This window comes from Paralichthys olivaceus, chromosome 19 (assembly GCF_024713975.1).
Source record: "Paralichthys olivaceus isolate ysfri-2021 chromosome 19, ASM2471397v2, whole genome shotgun sequence".
Taxonomy (NCBI): domain Eukaryota; kingdom Metazoa; phylum Chordata; class Actinopteri; order Pleuronectiformes; family Paralichthyidae; genus Paralichthys; species Paralichthys olivaceus.
In genome coordinates this window covers 3,216,587-3,222,675 of record NC_091111.1, presented here as the reverse complement: position 1 = coordinate 3,222,675, position 6,089 = coordinate 3,216,587, and positions in this window count along the sequence as shown.

The following is a 6,089-nucleotide window of genomic DNA, read 5'->3' as shown; positions in this document are numbered from 1 at the left end:
TCTTGCTTTAAAGATTTCCACACACCTGAACACCAGTATGCAGAATCTGAAAAGTGACAATGTCCTTAAGCTCCTCCATCTCTGTCTAAGATGCAACTTTACTGACTCCAAGAATAATCTATCAGATACAATCTTCATGTGTGACGCACTTTTAAATTGTATATAGATTTTAGAGAGAACTCAGGGGACATCTAATCTCTAAATAAACAAATCAGTTCAGATACCTATGCCATCACTTTTTAAAACCATAATGCTAGAGTAAAGCAACCCCACACTCTTATCTGTGTTGCTTCTAATGCATCTGCCCTAAGGTAATACACTGACTCATCTTCTAATATGTCTGGCTTTACCCAAAGGCAGCTCCCTGAGAACTGTGTCCTTTACAGAAGTCTTTGGTAGCTCATAACATATATATAATATGTTGTGTCTGGGATAAATTAAGAAATATTCACATATGTCTTTGAAAAGCCAAAAAAAATGGGAGACATGATATAAATAGTTTTACAAATCCCTGTGTGTGCAAAGCCGGCACCCCTGGGTAGTTTGGTTGGATTTGAACAGGAAGGAAAGGGATCTGATGTGAACTCAGCATGACCCACATCTGAGAGGGTTATTTTAAATCATGGCTCGGTCAACATTATCTGGGTTATAGAGGTACACGCCATTATTTAATACCCTAATACAGGCCCCCGTCATCACAGGAATTAAGTGTTCACTGGAATGTTAAGTTATGTCAGTGAAAGATTATGACTGGCGACGGCTTCATGGCTTACATCACCGGTGCTTTCCCGCCTGCTTATGCAAAGCTAAAGAACACGTCCCGGCTCCAGCTCCGTACATCAACACACAGACATGAGAATCATGTCAATCTTCATATCTTACTCTCTGAAATCTACAAACATTAACTTGTATCTCCATTTGAAGAGGAGCGAATGCTTTGCAACAACTTAAGGTTCATACCTATTAATTACGCAAAGTCTCAATAACCATTCATTTTATTGGTTTCACTTGGCGTGTGTGTTTTTTAATTGCCCAGGGAAGTGCAATGTTAAATTTTGGTCCAATTTGGACACATGATATGTTCAACATTAATAACCATTGAATAAACAAGTGACCAATGCTCTATAGCAGTCAGCGGGGGCTGGTGGTGTACTTTCAATCTTTTGGTCTTTCAGTAGTCAGCATCTAAGTCAAACCACAGCTCAAAATCTGCCAGATCATTGTAATTATTTGATTTTTTTATTGCACCATATCGGACTGAAAAACAGACACAGATGGACTGACCCATGAGGGGTGCTGATCTCCATCATGGCAAAACAATTCCCATAATCACCTCCTGTTTGGTGATTTGTCTTCAGAGTAAAAAAACATTCACTTTGTTGCTGCAATGTTTTATATCGGTTTGGACTGAAGATTGTGTCATATACTTATATAAACATATATAGAAACCACACACATGAACAATAATAAAGCAAATTCAGTTTCATTTTATGATTGACTATAAAATATTAATTGCTGATTAACCAGGTAGGATGAACAACATCCAGCACACAAACAATATATAATTACAGTATAGCTTAACTGTTTGAGGAGGACTCACTAATGACAAGGAGTAATTCTCAAGTAGCTCAAGAGCATTGACGAAGGATAAGCCACCAGCCCATTCCAAACTTGTACAGACTGGGTACTGCACTAGTGCTGTAAAATGACCCTCCTATACACCAATTAAAAAAGCTAATTGAGCACACTGTGATGTACCCTGATGTTACTCTACAGAATGTCAATTCAATTATGGGCCAAATCCAACAGAGTCTACTCTGTTCTCAGCTGGAGTTTGAATGTGAGAGATACAAAGAGCCAGAAGTGAGGACGAGCAGCTTTGAAGACAGTGAGCACATCAAGCCCCGCTGCTGCTCGCATCTACTGAGACGGCTCCTCCTGTGGCCTTACAACTTTGATGTTAATGATGTCCTCACTTGCACTGAAAACTTGTCCTCTGCATACAAACATCCCAGAAGCCTCTCAAATGTAGCTCGCAGACCGATCACAGCTTTATTTATAGTTTTGTGCTTGCTCAGCGGTTCTGTCGTTAACAAACTTCCCCAAGTTGTCTTCATCAGGCCTGTAAGAGGTTGGTTCCCGAAATGTAATCATTAATCATAGCACCTCAGTAAGGAGAGGTCATTTGTAGCAGTATTGATTGATTACAGCAACAGGAATTGATTTATTACAATCATCTATCAATCATCACTGCAAAAAGAGTAAAGCCATACAAAATGTTGCCATTATCTTGGATTGCTAAGTGTCCTCCTTGCGCTTCCTCCAGCTGTGCTCTTTTCTTCTTGAACACTGTTGGAAGCTATGATTTTTAGAGTGGCTTTCTCAAACAGCTGATGTTGTCAGTTTTTGGTATTTGTTCAGTCTCTTGTTCAGGATCCATGCTGTTTCACTGGTGAAGCTATGGAGTTTTTTTTCCTATCTTTATTCAAGAGTGTGGTCTTTCAGTTTGAATGCATGACTTGTTGAATTTATGTTCAGATTGTGTATTACTTTTCATGAAAACCCTGCCCTTGCAGTAATATAGCTCCTGTTTGCACTTGAACTTTCTGCTTCTGCTCAAACTGTGTGCTTGCACTCAGATATATTGTTGCTCGCATGGATTTCCTGAGCTCCAGCTTCAGCCCTTCTCCACACTCGGGCTGCTGTCTGTGTGCTCGTGAATCGTCTGCTCTCAGATTTCTTCTCTGCTCGTGGATTTTTTTGTGTTACAACCCTGTCAAAAGTCCCCAGCCAATAGAAAGCCAGGTGTCGTGTTGACCACTGGTCAACCAATGAAATTCTTGATATGATCCCTGCCTCATTGTGGGATCGTTTGCCTTACTTCAGAGTAACTGGGTTTATCCACTCCCCCCCTCCACGGCTTTATTATATGAACATCCCCTGTCCTTTTATTCCAGAAAGCAAGGGGAAGTTCATATAATAAAGCCGTGGAGGGCACTGTATGAATGTCTGGGTGAATGGGTGAATAGAAAACAGTACTGTAAAGTATTTTGAGTGGTCAAGACTATAAAAAATGTTATATAAATACAAACCATTTATAAATACAAACCATTTACTTGGTGGGAGAATATGCTGAAAAGATTTTACCTTATACTAGCGTATTAATCTTATGTGTCAGAGAATCTACAGAGACCTTCAGGTAACATTAAAACACAAAAGGCCCTCTCCAAGTCCAGTGTTTGGTTTCCCCATTCTGGGCGACTGTAGAAACACGGTGGTGCTACATTGTGGAGATTAGCTGGTTCTCAATTCAGGGGCTGCCTCCTTCAGAGGTCTTGTACAAGGCAGTCTTCATGGGCTGTGCAGGGCTAGAAGGCCCAGCCGAAAAGAGACGGTCTGGTCTACAGAGGATTTCCTTGATCTGGGTCTCCAGCTCATCCTGCCTTATTGCTGTTGCCTAGCGACAGAGCTGAAGTTGGAGACGATGAGAAAGTTTGAAAGCCCCTTGTTTCTTTTTAACGTGTTCTGGTAGCTGTTCAGTTGGGTTAAAGTGTGATCCTCAAATGTTGGACGTTTTGTTACTTGCAGGTGTCATTACCTCTTGCTTGGAAGGATCCACCCATTCGTTTCTCAGGGATTCATTTGTTGGCAGCATTTGAAGAAGGCCTTGAAATGGAACAGTGGAGTTGCACCGCTGTGACACAATCAGTCTTAAATTGCAGCCTTTGAAACATCTAGCCCCGGAATTGAGACACAGTTATCAATAAAGACCCACTCCTGATGTCGATAACAAGAGCTCATTTCAAGTTAATGAAAACACAAAACACAACAAAGTTTTAGTTTTTACACTGATGATTATTTATATTGTATTCCATTTGCCCCTAATTCCTACACACTGAACCTTTGAGTTGTAATTAGTAAACTTTATCGTTCATGTAGAGCTGTGTTTTTGTCACGCTGATAAGTAAGAATTGTTTTAGTCTCCGTGAGCACCTGAGAGGAACAGACATGGTGCTGGGCAGGTTGTGTACACTTGGTCTATCGGGACCTTTTCACTGAAAATCGATGCCGGCTGTTCTGCTCCTGAGGCCCAGTGTATTTTCCAGTGCCCACGCCTTCAGTGTTTGCACGTTGTCAAGTGTCTATTGATGCATTTATGGTAGCTGCCACAAACTGCCCTATGAGACTATGAGACAAAAACATTTAATTATCAAGGACATTCCAGAGCTCAGGCCCATACAAACAAATCTCTTTATCAGGCTTAAGTGTTTTGTTGTTTCATTTGATTTCCACGTATCACCAAGCACCAACCTGTAATATAGCTAAAGGGAGGCATACAATTTAATCAATTATCTCAATTTGTGAACCTGTTCTAACAGAATGTGAGTAATAATATTTATATTGTCACAAAATTAAACTTCTTCATGACTGTTGATTTTTGCAGATAATAAAACTGGGGGAAATTGTGCTGTTTCAGAAATGTCATTAAGAGAAGTCTCGGTTCTGTGGACTGTGTGTTGACAAGTTTCAGATGAGAAACACTTGCTGAATAATGCTGTCAGGAAATGTGGATATGATGTGTTGACAGAAACATTTCTCACCACGAGCAAACACGTGGCCACCGTGGAGAAAAAAAGATTCCCTTTACAGTTGCAAAACAATCAGCTGAAAGATGCTAAAAAGCCACCAGGTCCTCCGTGCAGATAGGTTTGGTTCATTTAATGAATGTGAGTGCAAACGGTTGTTTGTCTGTATGTTGGCCCTGTGATACAATAGTAAACTTACCAGCGTGAACCCAGCCTCTATCCTAATGTGAGCCAGCCCTCAAAGGATAAGTGGTATAGATAATGGATGGATGGCTCCACAGAGCTGAAGGGAGCCGCAGAGTTGGTGATAGTTCTCTGCACAACAAATCTTCTAAGTTATACAGTAATATACGTGTGGTCTGATCTGACACCATTGCTGTTTCAGAAACTGTCACCATTAGAGTTAACATAACCTAAGGTGTATGAACCCCCAGAGTGTGGATTAATGACTTCTTCATCTTGATTGTCAGTATTACTTTAACCATGACGTTGCAGTGGTTCCTGCAGCTTTGAGATGGTGAGCAATTTAGAGGTTGTTAACTAGAGAGAGCTCTGTGGATAAATGGAGAAAGATCAAAGACGACGTTCACAACTAACAACATCATTATCTGTATGACTACCTGGTTTCATGGGTCCCACCTTTAAATGAATGTTAAATACTGTGATATGAATTATAATGTGGAAAACACTTATTATTGTTCTATGAACCATGATGATACCACCATCAGCGAAACACATGACAAGTTAAATTAGAACTGGAAGATTTCTGACAGTTGAGGCCTTGAATGCTGAACCCAGCCACATTCATGCTGATGACTCAGTGACAGTAGCATTCTGCTGACACCTGCTGGATTTGTTGAGACTCTTTGTTGTTTCTTGTCTGAATCCCTTTGCACAACTGCCAGAAAACTCCCCCACTTACATACTCTGCCTAAGATTGTATCATTTATATTTTGTCTTACGTAAGAACAGCAGAGACCTGTTGTCATTGTGACAAGATGAGTCCAGATACTTCACAGTACCTGGGATGGAGCATGTCTTTCAAAACCTAGTGACCTTGCATAATCAGTGATTTACTGTCAGTAGAATAGTGTTGATCTCAGGATGTCAGTAATTCTTGATGTTCTCATTTCCTACTTGTCTGCAGTCTAGTCATCTGACAAAACACTTTCAACCCAAGGTTGGCTTGTTTGCATTTCTCTGATCTTTCAGTTGTATTTCACAGTCCTCATCAGCAGATTGAGTTTGCTCAGTTGCCATGAAACTGTCATGTGCATGTTTATAACTATAATGTGTGAAAATTGAAGGAATATGAATCAGATAAGATCATATTTTTTTATCAATATATATATATATTATATTTATACCATCAATTGAAACATGCCCCTTCATCCATTTTAACCTGAACATCATTCTCTTCATACTTCCACTTAATGGTTTTAACAGCGTATGAAAGGCAATCTGAAAGAAGAGGTTTTGAAGTGGAATGTCATGGCTGAAAGC